General features: G+C 38.4%; 1 protein-coding gene across 1 annotated transcript in view; it reads right to left on the reverse strand.

Annotated features, from left to right (window-relative positions):
• The window catches only part of Atp2b2 (ATPase plasma membrane Ca2+ transporting 2), a 364,580-nt gene that overhangs the window by 321,564 nt on the left and 18,771 nt on the right, over positions 1-24,245 (reverse strand). The gene's annotated exons all lie outside the window — the stretch shown is intronic.

Raw genomic sequence — 24,245 nt, forward strand, 5'->3', positions numbered from 1 at the left:
TCCATGAACTGTTTCTGCTTATTGATGCCCCTCTGCCATGGCACCCTGCCTTGGAGCCAGGCAACTATGAACTGAAACCTCTACAAACTGTGAGTCAAACAAACCTTTCTGCTTTTAGTTTTATGCATTCTGTCTCAGCAGCAAGAAAAATAACTAAACACTTATATTTACCAACTATTAACATTTTCCTTCATTTGGGCCCCCAATCATTCCCCTCCATCTCTCTCTCTCTCTCTCTCTCTCTCTCTCTCTCTCTCTCTCTCTCTCTCCCTTTTCTACCTCTTCTCCCTTTAGCTGTCACTCAACTGTTTGGAATATCAGTCCATTTCATAAAAACAAAGGCATCTTCCTCAGCCATCCCACCCAGGAAATTCAGCACTTACCAAGTACATGGTCTAATCACAGCTCATATTCAAATTTCTCCTCTGCCATGTCTTTACAGCAACTTCTTTCTACTATGGCCATGCATTGCATCTTTAGTTTCCTTTCATTTAGAACAATTCTATAGTCTTCTTTATTGTAATATCAATATTTTGGAAGAGTTCTTTACTTTGTATTCTCAAGTTACTGTATTGTATTATATTCTCAAGTTAGACCTCTATTAAACATTTTAGGCAAGAATACAACACAGTAATATTGTGGGAAACAAAGTTTAGCTGTCATGGACATTTTACAGAAGTATCATGGATATGCAGAAAAGTGGCCAGATACTCCATTTTCACCAACTGAACACATCTGTGTAGCTAAACCCAGGCCAGAACAAAAGACTAGCATCTAGGAATCCCCAAGTGCCCTTCTATTCCCCCAGAATTTCTCTTACCACAGGTTAGTTTCACCTGTTTTTGAACTTCCTATTAATAGGCTCATCTGTCACATTCCCTTCTTGGGATTGCTTGCCTTCATTCATCACTGTGTTTGTGAGACTTGATCATGTTGTCACATATATTTGTGGTTCACAGATTACTGATACCCTATTTTCATAAGAATCCAAAGTGAATCAATTCACATAAGTTTTCAGCCACAAAAGCCATTTTGTGGCTCTGAAGTTATCCTAACAGGCAAACTCTACTTACAAGTCAAACAGTGAACATTACCAGAGTTGCAGGCACAGCTTGGGGTGTCTGACAGTTTGTCCTTAGCACACTTTCACTCATGCTAGCTGAGCTCAGAGCTGGTCTTGACTCTGAGCTGTGCCACCCATTAGTTTTATGGATTTGTGTTTAGAATTTCAAGACCCTGGTGACCTTCCTACATCTTCATTTCTCAGTTCCTTTCTGGAGCACACCGGTTTGGTTATATTTTCCTGTCTGTCCACTCATATTAGATTTGAGGGCACAGACAACTAACTCAAAAATAGCAGGTTATACCACGGTAACTATCCTTAATTTCCTATTAACTTACACTGAAGCTCTGTATTACTTACATTGTCTCTCTATGACTGATCTTACTTGAAGCTGGTCTGTTAGACCGCTGTTTAGCCTTGACTGATTTCATTCAAATTTGGTATGCTTGATAGTATCAAGTCTGGGAGTGGAGACAACTACTCTGAAGATGACAAGATGCAAAAGATATCCATTCTGGTTTTGATTATTAACTGCTTTCAAGTCCTACAATACCTTCAAAGTTGTGCTTTTATTAAAATAGCTATGTAATGTTATGTTCAATTATAGTATGCCTGATGATGTGGACAATTCTATTTAAAATAACAAGAAAAAGCATAGTAACTACTGCAGAACACCCAATATTGTGGTCCTTTATGTATTTTTCATTTCATGTTTTTCTAGGAATTTGTTTTGTTGTTTTGTTATGATCTGTTTTTCCCTATAATACAGAAAGGATAGATATACATGTAGAGATTCACATAGGAGGAGAATTTTAGAAATTTATGGGAACTATTTATGGGCACAGATTATATAATACAGGATGTAACGAATGGATGCTCTGAAAAAGAGACACTAAGAAACCCAGTGCTAATTCTGTAGTGTTATGATATGAAATCTAACCATAATATCATTCACTGTTCAGAGTGATATTAGTCTAGTCTTCTTATGTTCAATTTCAGCATATGTAAAGATAAAGACAGCTACTATGAAGAGGCTGAAAAACATTATGGTAGACATTATTGACTTCCCCAAAATCAGGACTTGAAGATCTAAAAGCCTTTGTCATTCTGTAATGATCTGATTAGTTCTATAATGTTCAGTATATATTCAATGTGTGTGATGATGGGACAACTATTTGGAGGAAAACTAGAGAAAATAAGATAGTGAAGATCTCCAGTGGACTTGCTTGGAAATCTATGTTCCTTTAAATTGTTGCCTTATAAACTGTTTTGTTCTGTTTAATCTTACCCTCTTTAAGATACAAAACAAGTGTGTAGGACTGATAACCGTATTACTAAGTTCTTGTTGGATCACTCAGCAGAGCTGTTTGCAGTGTCATTGTTTGAATATCACTTTGTATGTTTTTTTATTTAAAGAAAAAAACCAAAACAGTATAAAGGTACAAGTAATACAGAATTACAAAAAAAAATGGTAAGAAATCACTAGTTAATACATTATATATTGTCATCTTAGAAATAGTTGTTCAAGTTACAGGATTAAAGCATACAAAGTGGACATTCAAACAGTTAGACTGCAAACAGTTCTGTTCAATGATCCAACAGAAACTTAGTAATATGGTCATCTATCTTAACACACCTAAACACACTTGCAGTTGTATACTTTAGAGCACTTTTTTCCCCTCTCATTTTTACAACAAAATTTACACATTTTGGGTTTTATTACTCTCATAGTTGTTGTTATTTTTTTTTGGAAGAGAATAAAACCAACTATGACAAAACAAAGCAGTTAGTCAAAACAAAGGATAGATATAGCACATGATGTAAAAACAGAATAACAAGGTTATCAACAATGGTTACCATAATGTCTCTTGCTTCTTTAAAAAGAATTGCCTATATCATTAGGTATAATAAAATTGAACAAAACAGTGCAGAACAAGACCAATAAAACCTAAAAATTGGAGACATTACAGGACTTCAAAAGAAGATAATAGTCAAACTAGAACGGGCATCATAGTGAATCTAATTACCTTCAAATTAGTTGCCTATACTCTCAAATTCGATACTATCAAACAGAATGGAACAGAGTAAAATCAGTCAAAACAAGATAGTGGGAGTAATACAGGGCTTCAAATCAAATTAATAGGAAATCAAAAAAGTTACTATAATATATCCTGCTAATTTTTAAAAAAAATTTTCCCTTAATTAAAAAATAATAAAAAAATAAATAAATTTTAAAAAGGGGAGATTGAGATAAAAGAGAACATAACAACATAAAAATACAGGTCAAAGTATGACAATTTCAGCAACCTAGTGCTTCACCACAAGATAACTCAACTTAATAGTAGTAACCATAGTGTCTCTTTCCTTGAAATATTTGAATATAACTTCGTATACTATAGCATTAAACATATCAAGACAGTGTGAAACTATTCAAGAGGATGAAAGTATTATAGGGTATTTAGAACCAGCTAACGGAAAATGAACAATGGTTTATATATTATCTCTTTGCCTATAAAAACTTTTGTTTATACTATCACATATAATAAAATCCAATAAGATACAACATGATAAAACTAATGGAAACAGAAGAGCAACAGTTTCGTGGGACTTTACAACAAGATGATATTAAAGCAGCACTAGCTATTATGATGTCTTGTTTTCTTCAAGATAGCTGTTCATTTCATCACAGGCAATAATATCAAACAGCCCAGAATAAAGCCATTCCAATTAATGAGTGAAAACTTTATTAGGCTTCAAAGCCATGCAATGTGGAATCATGATTACCACATACTTTTATATAGTTGAATCATTTCTTACAATAGGGAAACTATTCAGTATTCATACATGTGAGTTTGATTTATTTCACTTATGAGTATGGTCTCAAGCTGCATCCATTTATTTATAAATACCTCCATGTGATCCTTCTTTATAGCTGAATAATACTCCATTGTATAGAAATACCACAACTTTTTTATCCATTCCTCAGTTGATGGACACTTGGGTTGTTTCCAAGATCTGGCGATTACAAATTGTGCTGCTATAAACATAGGTGCACATATATCACTGTGGTTTGATGCTTTCAATTCTTCTGGGGATATGCCTAGAAGTGCAATAGCTGGAACAAATGGGTCTTCCAATCCCAGCTTCTTGAGAAATCTCTAGACTGACCTCCAAAAAGATTGTACCAGTCTACACTCCCATCAACAATGCAGGAGAGTTCCTTTTTCCCCACAGCTCTCCAGCATTTGTTGTTGTTGGTTTTCTTGATCCTGGCCATCCTTTCAGGAGTGAGATAGAATCTCAGTGTGGTTTTAATTTGCGTTTCTCTAATGAGTAATGATGATGAACATTTTTTCATGTATTTATTTGCCATTTGTATTTCTTCATTTGAGAAGTGTGTATTCATCTCAGATGCCCATTTTTGGATTGGATCTTTGAATTTTGGGGGTCTGTTTTTTTTTTTTAACTCTTTATATGTTTTAGACAGAAGTCCTTTGTCTGAGGGAGACTTCACCAAGATTTTTTCCCAGTTTGTGGGTTTTCTTTTCACTATGCTGGAGATTTCCTTTGACATGCAGAAACTTTTTAATAAGAGGTGGTCCCAGTTGTTGATTCTGGGAAGTATTTTCCGTGCAGTTTGAGTCCTGTTCAAGAATTCTCTACCTACCCTTATGTCTTCAAGGTTTCTACCCAATTTGTCTTGCAATAGATTTAGTGTTTCTGTTTTAATATTCAGATCTTTGATTCATTTAAATTTTAATTTAGTACATGGTGAAAGGCATGGGTCTAGGTTTAGATTTTGGCAAATGGAGAGCCAGTTTTTCCAACACCATTTATTAAAGAGACTGTCATTTTCCCAGTGAGCCTGTTTGGCTCCTTTATCAAAGATAAGGTGTTTGAGCATGTTTGTAGTTGTGGTTGTATCTTCTAATCTATTCCATTGATCTTCGGCTCTGTTTTGATTCCAGTACCATGTTGATTTTACTATGGTTACTTTGTAGTATAACTTCAAGTCATGGATTGTGATGCCTCCTGCCTTACCTTTGTTGCTTAGAACTGTCTTTGCTATTGTAGATCTCTTCTCTGTCAAGATGAATTTTAGGAGTGATTTCTCTAGGTATATGAGGTATGTTGATGGTATTTTTATTGGGATTGCATTAAATTTATATATGAGTTTTGGGAAAATGGCCATTTTCACAATATTTATTCTTCCTATCCATGAGCAAGGGATGTCTTTCCATTTTCTGAGAGCCTTTTCAATTTCTTTTTTCAGTGTATTATAATTTTCTCTGTATAGGTCTTTCACTTCTTTTATGAGAGTAATTCCTAAATATTTCATTTTTTTGGTTGCTAGTGTGAAGGATGTGGCTTCTCTTTTTTCTCTCTCTGTGATTTTATTGTTAGTGTATAGGAATGCTATTGATTTTTGAGTCTTGATTTTGTATCCAGCTATATTACTGAATTTATTTATTATATCTAAGAGTCTTTCAATGGAGTGTTGGGCCTCTTCTATGTAGAGTATCATATCATTTGAAAACAATGATAATTTAATTTCTTCTTTTCCTATCTTTATGCGTTTTATTTCTCTCTCTTGTCTAATTGCTCCTTCTAGTATTTCCAGTATTATATTAAATAGGAGTGGTGATACAGGACATCCTTGTCTTGTGCCTGATTCTAATGTAAAGGCCTTCAATTTTTGGCCATTTAGTATGATTCTGGCTGTTGGTTTGTCATAGATGGCCTTTATTATATTGAGGTAAAGACCATATATTCCAATTTTCTGTAAAATTCTTATCATGAATGAATGTTGGACCTTATTGAAAGTTTTTTCTGCATCTATAGAAATGATCATGTGATTCTTACTTTTGGCTTTGTTGATATAGTGGATTACATTTACTGATTTACGAATGTTGAACTATCCCTGCATGCCTGGGATGAATCCCTCTTCGTCATGGTGTATACTCTTTATGATTCGCTGCATCCTATTTACCAATATTTTATTGAGGATTTTTGCATCTGTGTTCATTAGGGAGATCGGTCTATAGTTCTCTTTTTTAGGTGGGTCTTTCTCAGGTTTTGGTACTAGAGTAATATTTGTTTCCAGGAATGACTTACAAAGGATTGCTTCCCTGTCAATTTCATTGAAGTGTTTGAGGAGTGTCAGCATTAAGTCTTCTTTGTATTTCTTGTAGAATTCTGCAGTGAATTCATCTGGGCCTGGGCTCTTCTTTGTAGGTAAGGACTTAATTACATTTTCAATTTCATTAATGGAAATTGGGTTATTCAGCAGTTGCACATCCTCTTGACCTAGCTTTGGTACTTCATATGTTTCTAGGAATCTGTCTATTTCTTCTGTGTTATCAAACCTCTGAGAATAGAGGTTTTCGAAATAGGTATTGATGATCTTCTGTATTTCTGTAGAGTCTGTAGTGATTTCACCTTTTTCATTTCTCATTGCATGAATTTGAGCTTTTTCTTCCCTTTTTAAATAAGGTTGGCTAGGGGCTTATCAATTTATTTATTGTTTCAAAGAACCAACTCTTTGATTCATTGATTCTTTGGATTGTTTTCTTAGTCTCTATTGCATTGATTTTTGCTCTGATTTTTATAATTTGCTCTCTTCTTTTAGCTTTGGGCTTGACTTGCTACTCTCTTTCTAGCTCTTTGAGTTGTAGCATCAGGTTATTTATTGGTATTCAATCTGTTTTCCTGATGTGGGAATTCAGTGCAATAAATTTTCCTTTGAGGACAGCTTTCATTGCATCCCACAGATTCCAGTAAGTTGTATCTGTACTTTCATTTTCTTTTAGGTATTGTTTAATTTCTTCTTAAATTTTTCCTGTGATTCACTGATTACTCAAGAGTGTGTTTTTCAGTTTCCATGTGTTTGTGGGATATTTGCAGTATCTTTTATCATTAATTTCTAATTTCAAAATGCAATGATCCGATAACATGCAGGGGATAATTTCAACTCTTTTGCATTTATTTAAATATGTTCTGTGAGCTAATATATGGTCTATTTTAGAGGATGACCCATGTATTGATGAGAAGAATGTATATTCTGATGTGGTTGGATGGAACACTGTATATGTCTATCAAGTCCATTTGTTCACATGTGTGATTCGGTCCTGTTATTTCTTTGCTGAATTTCTGTCTGGTTGATCTGTCCCTTGGTGTCAATGGTGTGTTAAGGTCTCCTGTTACAATTGTGTTACTTCTAATTTGAATTTTCATTTCTGTTAATACTTGTTTTATATAACTGGGTGCTGTGGAATTTGGTGCATATATATTTAAAATAGTTATCTCTTCCTCTTGAAGTTTTCCCCCAACGAGTATGTAATGACCCTCTTTGTCTCTTCTGATCATTATTGGTTTAAAGTCTACACTGTCTGCAAGCAGAATGGCTCCTCCTTCTTTTTTGGGGGGGTTCCTGTTGTGTGAAGTATTGTTTTCCATCCTTTAACTTTCAGTCTGTTAGTGTCCTTCTGGGTTAGATGGGTTTCTTGTAGACAGCATATGGTTGGATTTTGTTTCTTGATCTATTCTGCCAGTCTGTTTCTTTATTGTTGACATGTTATCTTTCTGCTGTCGCATCTTTATCTTTCCATTCTGTGTAATTATCTGCTTTGCTTAGTGGTTTTTTCCTAAGTGTATCTAAACTGTCTTTCAATATTTTTTGCAGGGTTGGCTTGGTGATCATGAAGTTCTTCAGCTCTTCTTTGTCATGGAAGTATCTCATTTCACCATCGATTTTGAAGGATAGTTTTTCAGGATACATCAGTCTAGGTTGGAAATCATTTTCCTTTAGGATCTGGAATATTTCACTCCATGCTCTTCTTGACCTTATTATTTGTGCTGAGAAGTCTGCTGTGTTTCTGATAAGTTTTCCTTTATAAGTGATGTGTCTGTTCTTTCTGACAGCTTTTAATAATCTATTCTTGTGTTGGATTTCTGGGATGGTGATTATTGTATGTCTGGGTGTAGTTTTATTTTGATTTTTACTATTTTGAGTTCTATATGTGTCACTGATCCTGATGTCGGTTTCCAATCTCATGTTTGGGAAATTTTCAGCTATTAATTCTCTAAATATCCTCTTGACATCCTTTATTTCATCCCCTTCTTTTTTATTATTCCCTATCAATCTGATGTTGATTTTTTGCATCATCTTGCAGCGGTTCAATTGTTATTTCCTGATTGCTTGTTATTTTTGAAAGATCTTTCCATTCCTGTTCGTTAGCTGCAATCTTGTCTTTGAGGTCGGAAATTCTATCTTCACGTTCATTGAGGTGGTTTTTGCCACTTTCAATGGAATTTTTGATTTCCTGTATATCTCTTTGCATCTGCTTTATATATTCTGTTTGTTTCTTATATTGTTCATCCAGGGATTCTATCTTTTTGCTTAGTTCCTCCAATTTTTAAACTGTGTTTTCTTTAGATATGTTCAGCATCTCTTTCTTTTCTTTTATCATTTCTTCTTTTACCTGGGAGATTCTTTCTAGTTTGAATTCCTTTAATGCTTTCCAGAGTTGCCTCTTTTTAAAAAAAATTTTATTTAAGAGGAAAAAGAGAAAAACACAAAACAAAACAAAGCAGTGTAAGGGTACACGTAATACAGAACTACAAAAAAAAAAACATAACAGTAAGAAATCACCTGTTAATAGGTTACATATTATCATCTTGAAAATAGTTGCTCAAATCACAGTATCAAAGAATACAAAGTGGACATTCAAACAGGGAGACTGCAAACAGCTGTGTTCAATGATCCAAAAACATTAATATAGTCAGCTATCTAACACCCCTAAACACACTTGCTGTTATATCCGTTAGAGCCCCTTTTTTCCCCCTTTCTTTTTTACAACAAAATTTACACATTTTGGATTTTATTACTCCTTAGTTCTTATTACTTTTTTTGGGGGGAGAGAATACAGTCAAATATGGCAAAACAAAGCTGTCAGTCAAAACCAAGGATAGACATAGCACATGGTGTAGAACATAGTACAAGGTTATCAACAATGGTTATCAATGTTGTCTCTTGTTTCCTTAAAAAGAATTGTCTATCTCATTAGATATTATAAAGTTGGACAAAACAGTAGAGAACAAGACCAATAAAACCTAGGCATTGTAAACATTACAGGACTTCCAAAGGAGACAATAGTCAAACCAGAATGGGCATCTTAGTGAATCTTATTGCCTTCAAAGTAGTTGCCTATACCCTCAAACTTGATAGTATCATACAGAATGGAACAGAGTCTAATCAGTCAAAACAAGATCGTGGGAGTATTACAGGACTTCAAAACAAGTTAATAGGAAATCAAAAAGAGTTACTATTATGTATCCTAATTTTTTTAATTTTTCCCCTTAATTAAAACAAACATAAGAAATAACTAAATAATTTTTTTAAAGAATAAGGGGGAGATTGAGATAAAACAGGACATAACAATTTAACAATAGAGGTCAAAGCATGACTGTTTCAGCAACCTAGTACTTCACCACCAAATAACCCGACTTAATAGTAGTTACCATAGTGTATGTCTTTTTCCTTGAAATATTTGGATAAAACTTCATATACTCTAGCTTCAAATATTTCCATATCAAGAAGCCCAGAATAAAGCCTTTCTAATTAATGAGTGAAAACTTTATAAGGCTTCAAGGCCACATAATGGGGAATCATGATTACCACATATTTTTATATATTTGAATCATTACTTACATTAGGGAAACTATTCGGTATTCACACATGTGAGATTGATTTATTTCACTTATGAGTATGGTCTCAAGCTGCGCCCATTTATTGATAAATATCTCAATGTGATCCTTCTTCATAGCTGAATAATACTCCATTGTATAGAAATACCACAACTTTTTTATCCATTCCTCAGTTGATGGACACTTGGGTTGTTTCCAAAATCTGGCAATTACAAATTGTGCTGCTATAAACATAGGTGCACATATATCACTGTGGTATGATGCTTTCAGTTCTTCTGGGAATATGCCTAGAAGTGGAATACTGGAATAAATGGCATTTCCAATCCCAACTTTTTGAGAAATCTCCAGACAGATCTCCACAAAGGCTGTACCAGTCTACACTCCCACCAGCAGTGCAGGAGAGTTCCTTTTCCCCCACAGCCTCTCCAGCATTTGTTGTTGGTATTCTTGATCCTGGCCATTCTTTCAGGAGTGAGATGGAATCTCAGTGTGGTTTTAATTTGCATTTCTCTAATGACCAATGATGATGAGCATTTTTTCATGTATTTATTTGCCATTTGCATTTCTTCATCTGAGAATTGCGTATTCATCTCAGATGCCCATTTTTGGAGTGGATCTTTGAATTTTGGAGGTCTGAGTTTTTTTAATTCTTTATATGTTTTAGACAAGAGTCCCTTGTCTGAGAGAGAGTTCACTAAAATCTTTTCCCAGTTTGTGGGTTTTCTTTTCACTTTGCTGGAGATTTCTTTTGACATGCAGAAACTTTTTAATAAGAAGTGGTCCCAGTTATTGATTCTGGGAAGTATTTCCTGTGCAGTTTGAGTCCTGTTCATGAATTCTTTACCTACTCTTATGTCTCCAAGCTTTCTACCCAATTTGTCTTCCAATAGATTTAGTGTTTCTGTTTTAATATTCAGATCTTTGACCCATTTAGATTTTAATTTAGTACATGGTGATAGACATGGGTCTAGCTTTAGTTTTCAGCAAATGGAGAGCCAGTTTTTCCAGCACCATTTATTAAAGAGACTGTCGTTCTTCCAGTGAACCTGCTTGGCTCCTTTATCAAAGATAAGGTGGTTGAGTGTGTTTGTAGTTGTGGTTGTATCTTCTAATCTATTCCATTGATCTTCGGTTCTGTTTTGATTCCAATACCATGTTGATTTCACTACTGTTGCTTTGTAGTATAACTTCAAGTCAGGGATTGTGATGCCTCCTGCTTTGTCTTTGCTGCTTAGAATTGCCTTTGCGATTCTAGGTCTCTTCTGGTTCCAGATGAAATTTAGGAGTGATTTCTCTAGATCTCTAGATCTATAAGGTATCTCTAGATCTATAAGGTATGTTGATGGTATTTCTATTGGGATTGCATTGAATCTGTATAACAGTTTTGGGAGAATGGCCATCTTCACAATGTTTGTTCTTCCTATCCATGAGCAAGGGATGTCTTTCCATTTTCTGAGATCATCTTCAATTTCCTTTTTCAGTGTATTATAATTTTCACTGTATAAGTCTTTCACTTCTTTCATAAGAGTAATTCCTAAATATTTCATTTTTTTGGTTGCTAATGTGAATAGTCCAGTTTCTCTTATTTCCCTCTCTGTGATTTTGTTGTTCATGTATAGGAATGCTATTGATTTCTGAGTATTGATTTTGTATCCAGCCACATTACTGAATTTATTTATTGTATCTAAGAGTCTTTCAATAGAGTTTAGGGGGTCTTCTATGTAGAGTATCATGTCATCTGCAAACAATGATAATTTAACTTCTTTTCCTATCTTTACCCCTTTTATTTCTCTTTCTTGCCTAATTGCTCTGGCTAGCACTTCCAGTACTATATTAAATAGGAGTGGTGATAAAGGACATCCTTGTCTTGTGCCCGATTTTAAAGTAAAGGCTTTCAATTTTTGGCCATTCAGTATGATGCTGGCTGTTGGTTTGTCATAAATGGCCTTTATTATATTGGGGTAAAGACCATTTATTCCAATTTTCTCTAAAGTTCTTTTTATGAATAAATGTTGGACCTTATTGAAGGCTTTTTCTGCATCTATAGAAATGATCATGTGATTCTTACTTTTGGCTTTATTGATATGGTGGATTGCATTTATTGATTTGCGTATGTTGAACCATCCTTGCATTCCTGGGATGAATCCCACTTGGTCATGGTGTATAATCTTCTTGATGATTTGCTGGATTCTATTTGCCAATATTTTATTGAGGATTTTTGCATCTGTGTTCATTAGGGAGATCGGTCCATAGTTCTCTTTTTTAGTTGGGTCTTTCTCAGGTTTTGGTACTAGAGTAATATTTGCTTCCAGGAATGACTTAGGAAGGATTGCTTCCCTTTCAATTTCATTGAATAGTTTGAGGAGTGTCGGTATTAGGTGTTCTTTGTATTTCTTGTAGAATTCTGCAGTGAATCCATCTGGGCCTGGGCTCTTCTTGGTGGGTAAGGACTTAATTACATTTTCAATTTCATTAGAAGAGATTGGGTTATTCAACAGTTTTACATCCTCTTGATCTAGCTTTGGTACTTCATATGCTTCTAAGAATCTGTCTATTTCTTCTGTGTTATCAAACTTTTGAGAGTAGAGGTTTTCGAAATAGGTGTTGATGATCTTCTGTATTTCTATTGCGTCTGTAGTGATTTCTCCTTTTTCATTTCTTATTGCATGAATTTGAGCTTTTTCTTCCCTTTTTAAAATAAGGTTGGCTAGGGGCTTATCAATTTTATTTATTCTTTCAAAGAACCAACTCTTTGATTTGTTGATTCTTTGGATTGTTTTCTTAGTCTCTATTGCATTGGTTTCTGCTCTGATTTTTATAACTTCCTCTCTTCTTTTGGCTTTGGGCTTGACTTGCTCTTCTTTTTCTAGCTGTTTGAGGTGTTGCATCAAGTTATTTATTTGTATTCATTCTGTTTTCCTGATGTGGGGACTCAGTGCAATAAATTTTCGTCTCAGGACGGCTTTCATTGCATCCCACAGATTCCGGTAAGTTGTATCTGCATTTTCATTTTCTTTTAGGTATTGTTTAATTTCTTCTGTGACCCACTGATTACTCAAGAGTGTGTTATTCAGTTTCCATGTGTTTGCGGGATTTTTGCAGTATTTTTTATCATTAATTTCTAATTTCAGAGCGCTATGATCCGATAACATGCAAGGGATGATTTCAACTCTTTTGCATTTGTTTAAATATGTTCTGTGAGCTAATACATGGTCTATATTAGAAAATGATCCATGTACTGCTGAGAAGCATGTGTATTCTGATGTTGTTGGGTGGAACATTCTGTATATGTCTATCAAACCCATTTGTTCACAGGTGTGATTCAGTTCTGTTATTTCTTTGCTCATTTTCTGTCTGGTTGATCTGTCCCTTGGTGTCAATGGCATATTAAGGTCTTCTGTTACAATTGTGTTACTGATAATTTGAGTTTTCATTTCTGTTAATAATTGTTTTATATAACTGGGTGCTCTGGAGTTTGGTGTGTATATATTTAAGATAGTTATCTCTTCCTCTTGGAATTTTCCACTTACGAGTATGTAGTGAATTCTTTGTCCTTTATGGTCATTGTTGGTTTAAAGTTCACATTGCCTGTAAACAGAATGGCTACTCCTGCCTTTTTTTGGATTCCTGCTGCATGAAGAATTGTTTTCCATCCTTTGACTTTCAGTCTGTGAGTATACTTCTGGGTTAGATGGGTTTCCTGTAAACAGCATATGGTTGGATTTTGTTTCTTGATCCATTCTGCTAGTCTGTTTCTTTTGATTGGTGCATTGAGACCATTTACATTAATGGTTATTACTGTTAAATGCTGGTTAATTGTAGGAATGTTATCTATCTGCTGTTGCATCTTTATCTTTCTGTTCTGTTTAATTATTTGCTTTGCTTAGTGGTTTTTTCCTTTGTGTATCTAAACTGTCTTTCAATATTTTTTGCAGGGTTGGCTTGGTGTTCATGAAGTTCTTCAGCTGTTCTTTGTCATGGAAGTGTGGTACTTCACCATCTATTTTGAATGATAGTTTTGCAGGATATATCAGTCTAGGTTGGAAATCATTTTGCTTTAGGATCTGGAATACTTCACTCCATGCCCTTCTTGACTTTATCGTTTGTGCTGAGAAGTCTGCTGTGATTCTGATAGCTTTTCCTTTATAAGTGATCTGTCTTTTTTCTCTGACAGCTTTTAGTAATCTATTCTTGTGTTGGATTTCTGGGATGGTGATTATTATATGTCTGGGTGTAGTTTTATTTTGGTTATGACTATTTGGAGTTCTACATGCTTCACTGACCCTGATGTCAGTTTCTGATCTCATGCTTGGGAAATTTTCAGCTATTACTTCTCTAAATATCCTCCTGACATCCTTCATGTTGTCTCCCTCTCTTTCATTAATCCCTGTCATTCTTATGTTTTTCTTCTTTGCATCATCTTGCAGTTGTTGAATTGTTGTTTCCTGATTCCTTGTTATTTTCAAAAGATCTTTCCTTTCCTGTTCACTAGCTGCAATCCTGTCTTCAAGGTCTGAAATTCTATCTTCACTTTCATTAAGGCGGTTTTTACAACTTTCAGTAGAGTTTTTTATTTCCTGTATATCTCTGTGCATCTGCATTATGTATTCTGTTTGTTTCTTATATTGCTCGTCTAGGGATCCTATCTTTTTGTTTAGTTCCTCCAATTTTTTATCTGTGTTTTCTTTAGATATATTTAGAATCACTTTCATTTCGTTTATCATTTCTTCTTTTATCTGGGAGATTATTTCGAATTTGAATTTCTTTAAAGCTTCCTGGAGTTGCTTGTCAATTTCAGTAGCTATTGTGTCCAATATATGAGGTGGATGGGATATATTTTCTTCTATATACATTGCTCCTTGGGTTTCTTGAGATGGGCTGGAAGTTTGAGGTTGTAATTTGGTCTTTCATTTTGTCATTTTCCTATATTTCTGTGTTTCAAGTGTTATTTGAAAGCTTCCTCAGGATGTGTTGAAAATCCCCTTCTATGTTTTCAGCAACTGAGACTCTGGCACCACGCTACCCCAAGCCATTGGGCCTGCAGAACCAGTGGCCCTCCTCTGCATGCTCAGAACTCCGCAGTTCCAGACAAGCTGGGCCTCAGGGACACTGTGCGCCCACCTGCCCCTTGGAAGCTCCACAGCTCTTCAACCGCAGCCGGGTTAGGGTACTCACCACAGGCCGTGGTGCCTCAGGAACCTGTGATCCCTTCCTGCTTGCAGAGATATCCACAGTCCTCCAGACACATGGAGAGGCCGATGCAGGCACCCCAGATCCGCCCAGCTTCTCCTCTGTACACTGATGGCTAGGCGTGGCAACAAAACAGGCTGGGCTCCGGGGATAGTGTGGGCCCGCCCACCTGTCGGGAGCTCAGCAGTTCTCCAAGTGCAACCGGGATGGAGAGGTGGATGTAGAGGCCTCAAACCCACCTCTCCCCTTCATTGCACCTGGAAGCCTGGAGGGACCCAAACAGTCTGGGCTGAGATATCCACAGTCCTCCAGACACACAGAGAGGCCGATGCAGGCACCCCAGATCCGCCCAGCTCCTCCTCTGCACACCGATGGCCAGGTGCAGCAGCAAAACAGGCTGGGCTCGGGTGATAGTGTGGGCCCGCCCACCTGTCGGGAGCTCAGCAGTTCTCCAAGTGCAACCGGGATGGGGAGGCGGATGTAGAGGCCTCAAACCCACCTCTCCCCTTCACTGAACCTGGAAGCCTGGAGGGACTCCAACAGTCTGGGCCGAGATATCCACAGTCCTCCAGACACTCAGAGAGGCCGATGAAGGCACCCCAGATCCGCCCAGCTCCTTCTCTGCACACCGATGGCCAGCCAGAGTTGCCTCTTTATTTCAGTTGCTATTATGTCCGATATTTGAAGTGTATGGCATATATTTTCTTCTGTGTACATCGCTCCTAAGGTTTCTTGGGATGAACTGGAGGTTTGAGATTGTAATTTGGTCTTTCATTTTGTCATTTTCCTATATTTCTGTGTTTCTAGTGTTATTCAAAAGCTTCCCCAGGGTCTGTTGGAAATCTTCTTCAATACCCTCTGGTCCTGGGACTCTTACCACCCAGTTCCCCAGATTGAGAGAAGGTCACTCTGGGTGGGGCAGGCTTGCTCAAGCACAGTCTCTGTGCCCGTTGGCACCCGCTTACTGCTTTGAACTCCAGAGTCCTCCAAGCATGGCTGGAAGTGGGGAGGCCGTTGCAGGCGAAGTCAGGATCTGCCGTGCTGGTCCAGTGCACCCAGAAGCCTCAAAGTACCCTGTCCGGGGTAGAGCGAGGGTCCCTAACTAGCTGGACTCTGGGGGAAAGTATGGGGGGCACTTACACCAGGTCATCCAGCCTCTGGAACCGATGGTGCCTGCTTGCTTGCTTATAACTCCAGTCTGCCAAGCATGGCCAGGAGTGGGGAGGCCCTTGCAGGCCCTCTCAGCACCCGCCACACTGGTCCAGTGCCTGTTTCTACCCTTTTTATCTGTTTTTTTTCCTTTAAATAAAAAAAATGCAAAAGTCAGAAAAAAAAAGAAAGAAAGAAAGAAAGAAAAAAGAATAGCTAACATTGACATTACCAGGCCATTGACAATACCAAATGCTGACAAGGATGTGAAGCAACTCATTCGTTGCTGGTGGGAAGACAAAATAGTACAGCCATTTTTACATCACAGAAGTTTCTTACAAAACTAAACATATAATTAACCATACAACCTAGTGGTGTTGCTCTGTGGTCAAAGTTGTTGAAAATATGGTCACATAAAATTCTGCACATGGATATTCATAGTAATTCTATTTTGTAATTTCTCAAGCTTGGAAGCAACCAAGAAAATCTTTAGTAGATGAATGTATGAACTGATACATCCAGCAATGGAATATTATTTAGCACTAAAAAGAAATGTACTCTCAAGCCATGAAACGATGTGGAGGAGTCTTGCAGATTAAGAGAAGTTAATGTGAAAAGGCTATAGTCTGTATGATTCCGAGTACATGATGTTCTAGGAAAGGCAAAACTATGGCGACAGCAAAAATTCAGTGGCTGCCAAAGGATGGGGATATGGACAGAAGAAGAGACAGAGCAGGAGGATTTTTTAAGCAGTGACACCAAGCTGGTCTGCACTACATAGAAAAACCTTGTCTCAAACAAAACAAAACAAAACAAAACAAAATGAAACAAACCAGTGTTGTAGTTGGATGGTTACTGGCTAGAAGAGATTATGTGAATCATAGCTTTAATGTATTAAATATGATCCTTTATTCAAAGCAATATTAGTGGTGAAGAATTACATCAAGCTCACTGAAAGTCAGGCCCTATTCTGAATACTGGCCATACATTATCCTACTCACTGCTTCCACAGGTATAGCTGATCTATCCATCTTACAGATGTGCAAACTGAGGCACAGAGAGGTTAAAAAACTAGCATCAGCTGGCCACAGTGGCACACCTGTAATCCCAGTTACCTATGAATCTGACACAGGAGGACTGCAAGTTCTATGCCAGCCTAGTGACTTAGGAAGACTTTGTCTTAAAAAACAAACAAACAAACAAACAAACAAAAAACTGCCCCAGTTCAAACCTAGTACCGAAAAATGAAGAAACCAACCAACCAACCAGACCTGCAGGGTCACACAGCAGGGATGGGAAGTTAGAAGAAAGCCCTGTGTTCCGATGTGTATGCTCCTAACCACTGGGCTGCACAGCCTGTCAGAAAATACCAGTGCACACACAAGTGGCTCTGGCTATGTGCCAGTGCTCTGGGAGCTTTACAACAATTTGTATGTATGGGGTAGAACTTAGGATTAGATTCAGGGCCTTGTGGCTGCTAGGCAAGCACTCTAGCACTCAGGTATAATCTCAGCCCCCTTGTGCTTTAGTTTAATTTTTAAATTTTGAGACATGATCTCACTAGGTTTCCCCGGCTGGCTGGAAATCCATGATCTTACTGCCTTAGTCTCCTAATATCTGGGATTTTAGGTATGTGTCACTATGCTCAGTACAGGAATTTAAACTTTTTTAAAAAAATGAATGGATTTAGGGCCCAGGGATTTGGCTAAGCAGCACAAGTGCTTGCCTGGCAAGTTCAAAGTCGTGAGTTCATTCTGCAGTACAAAAACAAAACAAAACAAAAACAAAAAACAAAACAAAAATAAAACAAAAAACCTATGGATTTATACATCCATGGGTTCTGTATCCATGTAGTCACCAAAATGCAAATGGAAAATATTTTAAAATGTGGGTAGTAAATGTACATTTTTAGTCAGCAATCTTTAAACAGTAGAAAAACTTTACAGAGCACTTACATGTTATGAGGTATTGTAACTACTAATATAGAGATGATTAAAGGTATACAGGCAGATATACACAACCTATATGCAAATATTACTCATTTGATAACAGATACTTTAGTGTCTATGGATTTTGCTATCCGTGAGAATCTTGAAACAAATTCCTCCTGGACACCAAGGATTTTGCTCATTGGTATTTCTATTCTTTGGTAATAGAAAGAAACCATAAAATGTTAAAGAAGGTGTGAATGGGCACTGAGTCCTCCTCAGTCTGGGAAACAGGCTTTGTAGTTCAACTGAGTGTCTTTAAAGAGCTACTCAAAGAGAGAGATGTGCTCAGCAGGTCCTGGAGTTGTCCAGGAAGGGGATGAGAGGAAGGCAGGTAAAAGGTTGCCTGCAGAAAGTAAACATCTGCTGAGTACCCAGTCTTTTTGTTTGGTGGCTAAGGTACTGGGCCGGCTTCCAGGAGTCCAGGTCCAGCCGAGGAGACTTCTGTTGTGCCAGTCAGGATAAGAGCTCAGGTCTGTGAGGCCTGAGGCCCTTTCCCTGCTCAGAGAAAAGTGAGCAGCAGACATCTCACTCTCCCATTTTAAGCTTGAATTTGAGTCTCAGTCCCACCCATCCATTCCCCATATAATCTGGATCCACTATTAACTCTGTTGAGGTGAAACTGAAGGAATCAGGCTGGAGTGTAGCTCAGAAGCAGAGTGCTTATCTAGTGTGTACGAGATTTTGCATTCAATTCCCCGTAACACACAAAAAGAGAAAGTGATCACAGTTCACCCTGACCTGTTATATAGCTTATGGATGCCTAGAAGTGAGGAGCTTGAAGGCTCTAAGCAAAGAATGATAAGGAGATAGAAATATTTATTACTCTCGTTTGATCATTACACAGTGTCAACATGCATTAAAATATCACACTGTATCTTATACACACATAAAATTATAACATTAATCAAAAATGTTTTAAAGTTGCAGGAGATGAAAATGTTAACTACCCAGATTTGATCATTATTGTCTAAATGCATCAAATGATCACACCATACCCCACAATTTATACAACTGAAATAATATCAACAAGGTTATGAATAAAACAAAATAGGGATGATAACAGTACCAACTTATAGTAGACAGAATTCTAAATAGCCTCAAGATTCTCACCTATCATGCACATGCCTTGAACAATTCCCTGCCTTAGACTGGGTGGATTATGAGCTATCACTTCCATGGTCATGTGAGGTTACATTGCAAAGACGATGGGATTTTGCAGATATAATTTAAGTTCTTTAATCAGTTAAGTATAAATTAAGCCAAACAGAGGTTTCCTTTGGGTGAGCTTGACCTCATCAGGTGACACTAGCACTGAGAGACTTCTGAGCTCTGTCCTTTGGCCCTTGAAGAATCAAACGCACCATGGGTTTCAAGGAAACAATTCTCTTGGCAACCACATGAGCCTAGTAGAGGATCCTGAGCTGGCAGATGAGTGTCCAGTCCTGGCTGGACTGCAGCTTTGTGAGAACCTAGGGAGAAGTCCCCGCTAGGCTGTGCCTGGACTCTCAACCCTTGGAAACTTTGAGGTAATATATGTATAGTCTTTCAAGCTGCTATATTCTTTGTGATTTGCTATATGGCAGCAAGACCAGAGCAGGCTGTCACGTGAATGCAGTTGAGACTGTGGGAGCTGTGTTTTACATGCACACACCCATGCTGTGAGGCATTCTTTGATTCCTTTTCCCTTCCTCTAAATGACAGGGATGTAAGGTATCTCTAGGGAGATCTGCTTAGCACTGATATTCTCGCATTCTCACGTCAAGTCTGCCACTGCTACTTGGGACCCCTGAACAGGCTTGAAGGAGCCTCCAGCTTTTATTCAGTGGGGGGAACACTCAAGAGTGGACCATGCTGAAGTTCAAGGTGGCAGTGTAAAGAAATTCTTGTGCATTTGCACAGGGACATGTACAGAGAAGTGCCTCCTGCAGCTGAGTCTCTTGCTGTGGGATTTATTCCTTTCTTGAGCCTGCAGGCTTGCAGAGTTTGGGCTAGACTTTGCAGGGAGGCATGTTATTCCATTCCAGCTCTAGCCTGAGTGTTGGGACCTTGGACAGGCCATATGCCTGGCTATAATCCATCCTCAACATGCCAGACAGCGGCTATGACCTGTGTAACATTGAGTCTTACTCATGTTCTCCAAATACAAGGAGCAGAGTGGAGTGCTGGCCCTCTTTCATGGTTGGCAGGAATTGACATGTACCTGTTCATCCTCAGCAGAGTTCCTTGAGTTGTATAGGCTTCCTGGAGAGTGTGGCTGCACTTCTGAGGCTGGCCTCCTGTGGGCTGGTGCCCTTTTGAGCAGATTCCCTCACACTCCCAACCTCCCTGAGTGCCATAGCCTTGTGTAGCAACCCCCTTCCTTTAGGCCTGCCCCAGGCCATTGTCACTAGAGGCAAAATGATTGCAACCTCTTTTTGCTGGGCACTGGCTGCCTCCTTGTTTCCAAGGTAAAGTCACATCTTGTGTACCCCTATTAAGCCTCACAACCAGCTGTTTCACATACAAGAGGATTCCCTTGGGGAGGAGCAAAGTGCCCAGTTCTTACTGGATGAGCTTTTCACACAAACATTCATGAGCACCCACTGGGTGGGGGCACTGTGGGCCTCAAGATAAATATGCAAAAAAGAATTTGTAATAACTAATAGCATTCACCAAGCACAGCGGTGACATACCTGCCGTAAGCAGGCCTATGGACTCCTGTAATCTTTATGCACACTATGCGAGGCAGGGTGCCCATCACTGGACCGTTTATCACATCTGCCATCTGCCCATCCTCAAAGTCTATAAACTTGACTATTCTGTTAACTGGGTCCCTGAAAATCGGGGATTTGTAGTTTGGTATAAGAAATTTATGATGTCCAGGCACACACTGGTGCCCATTAAATACTTGTCAGATGAATGAAGAGTGAGAGTGTAGAGTGATTACAGATGCCAGAGGCTGTCAGGGAAGGTTTCCCTGAAAACGATGTGCTGCAGTTGGCAAATTAGCAAGCTTCTGAGCCAGAACCCCATATCCAGACCTCTCTATTGTTTCAATAAGCTACACAGAGTGTAAAGTAATCACAGACTGATGTAGGAAACTCAAGGGAAGGAGTTTTCCAGGAAGGACTTGTCATCTGTCTCTAGCCCTGGCTCTTGAGATCCTCCCTGTTCTCCATCTGATAGCTACTTTGGGCCACTGACACTCACTTTGATGCTGTGTGTTAGCTACCAAACTGGCAGCAAGGGTGAGGGAGATACTGACTAAGAACACAGCCTGGTGTGTGCTCCCAGTCTTCCATTTACCTTGGAGAAGGGACTTCTTTGCATCTTGGCTTCCTTTCCTGTAACAGAAACACAGTAACAGTGCTTCCCTGAGGAAGGGTTAAGTGAGTTAGTGCTCACCTGGCATCACAGGAACTAATTAGTGAGTGTAACTTATTTTTAAAATCAGCATTCTAATTGGAGGGGGCAGGGTCTGGGCATAGACAGTTGCTGTGTGAAAGTCCAGGAGGAAAGATGAGGTTGTGTGTGGTGAGTGTGGAAACCTGCCTCACATCCTGGAGAGTAGAATCCGGGCAGTACTGTGCGCAGGCAAGTTTTGCTGGCTTTTTGCTATGCATTTCTTCCAGTAGAATCAGGGTAGGGGTGAGCCAGTGACAGGATAATGTGAATGTCAGTATTAAGCCTCCTCTAGGTGCCTAGAGTCCCCAGGAGAGGCGCTACACTTATTTTTTGAAGCTGCTGACACTTTAGATATCACTGCCAATATCAGTTAGCTCCTAACTGTTAGAAGATTGATGGTAAACTATTCAAGACTAGGTGTCTCCGTGTTTTTATCTACCTCACTTTGACCCAAAGTCTTATTATTTGAGTTACAATCTTTGTTCAAATGTCCGCTGACATTTTGCTCTCTTGGAAATCCCATCCATCCTCATGCTTAGTATCTCCATCAGATACTAATCATTCGTACAGCTAGTGGGGCTCGGTTAAAAGCTGCCAATCACACACCTCCCCTGCCTTCAGGCTACAGGGATGGGCAGCTGGCTCAGACCTGGCCAATCATGATCCACAGGGATTGGTATAAATGGAGGGCATGTGACCTACCCTAGACCAATATCAGTCCTTCCATGACATTTGCTTTATGGATCGAGAGAAGACTAATCTTTGTTTAAGTATGTGAACTTGCTGTAGGAACCACTAGTGGCCATCTGACTGCTCAGAGAAAAGAATCTCTGAGAATGGAGCTAACATTCTTTGAAGGGAGAGGAAAGCAGAACTTGAGTAATACCTTGAGCCTCTGGGCTCTCTTCTGCACCTGATGCCTCCATACTTGTACTGTACAGTGTGTGAGTCAATCAATTCAGTTTCTGTTTAAGTGACTTTGCATTGTAACCCAGTTCCTAGCAACTCAAATACCACCCTCAAAGGAGTCATCTATTAATGGACTCATTTAACATTCTGGGTGTAGCCCAGCACACTGTCATAAAGAAATTGGGAAGAAGAGTTATCATTAATAGAAGCTTTCAGGCAGAGGAGCCCAGTCTTTGGAGGTACTTTCTAAAGAGAAGGGTTCAACAAGTCTGCATCAAGGCCCAGCTTTTCAGATTAGATTTATAGTAAATACTGACTGTGGCAATAATTGCACCAAAGATAACACTAAGAATGTGTTAAATCTAGTCAAATTTGTGATAAGTCCAGTAGTGTCATTGTCCATTGCATGGTTATTTTATTTGGGACAAGGACAAAATCAAGACAGTAGGTTTTGATGTTGTGAGTGCCTTACAGAAGACAGTTGTTCAAAATGAGTGTTTGAGTTGGAGGGGATTGTGGAAGACAAGCTAAGCCTGAGAGATCATGAGCTCGTGAATGCTCCTGCTTCCCAGGGAATTAATCAGAAGCTGAAATAACTGTGGAATCATCAAGACCAGGTGGTAGACTCTCTGCACATAGGTTTCTTTATCTGAGGTTCTTCCCTTAGCACCAAGTCCTTCTGTGAAATGGGCACATTACACACCCACTGTTTAATCTCCAGGTCTGCTGTAGGGATCATACGAGGAGCTCTTTAAAGGCAAAGACTTGTTTTCTAGCATAAGCAAGCATCCAGTTGAAGGAATGAAATTGGTTTTTTTGGAGTTGAACCAACAAGTGTGCTCACTGGGCCCAGATGGGTTGTGAAGAGGTACAGAACAAAATAGATCATCTTTAAGATGATGGCTGAGCAAAAAGAGTGAAGCAGTGTGCTTTGCAGAAATGACTCCTAGAAAGCCAGTACTGCTGACATCCCATGGAGATGGGCCGAGGCACTTGTGCTTCTCTGTGTAATTACTAGAGATCAGCTACAGGTTCCTCACCTGTCTGGGGGAGGGGATAGCACAGGACATGTGTGCACACAGACCAGAGGGGTTTCCATGCACTGACCAGAATGCCACAAGCACTTAAACTCTAGGATGCATCTTCTCCTAATAGGCTCTAAAGTGCCTTATGATCCAGTGCACACACTCGGGCACACACGTGATCCCAAAAGTGAGTGACAGCAATAGTGACCTAACTGTGAACTTTTGTGGTAGACATAGGTTTGACAGCAGAATCCTAGTTGCATTTCTCAGTGACTTCTTCTCTCAGAAGAAGAAGCCCACAAGAAGGTTTCTCATTTCTAAAAGTGAGCTTCTTTATAGGTGACACCTGAGTGTCTAAGGTGAAGCCCTGGAATGAGCACTTTCTGTTAAAGGGGCCTAAGTAGAGTAAAGGCTGTTTTTTGTTTTGCTTTTGTTTTTGTTTTATTTTAAAGAAAATAAAAATAAAACAGTTTTAAAACAAGTTAGTAGGAGAGTTACAATAATTCATACATTGCATACTGTTTTTGAGTAGTTTGCATACTGTTTCAGAGAATAAGATATAGGCATGATATCTTGTACAAACAATGTTAGCACAAAGCTTTCTTTTCAATGAAACCAGCTGTATAACTACCTTGTGTATAAATATATTTTTTCTTTTTCCATTTCTTCCTTTGCCCTTTCTTCCAACATAGTTTTTCCCCCGTTTTGAACAGTTTCTTCCCAATTCACAACATCTATTGTACATTTTGGATTTTATTTACTTGTTCAGTTTCTCACACTAGTGGGACAATATGACGTTTATATATTGGGTCTGATTTACTCCACTTA

Source organism: Cavia porcellus, unplaced genomic scaffold (genome assembly GCF_034190915.1).
Source record: "Cavia porcellus strain 051 isolate PalLab524CR breed Dunkin Hartley unplaced genomic scaffold, mCavPor4.1 scaffold_15, whole genome shotgun sequence".
Classification (NCBI taxonomy): domain Eukaryota; kingdom Metazoa; phylum Chordata; class Mammalia; order Rodentia; family Caviidae; genus Cavia; species Cavia porcellus.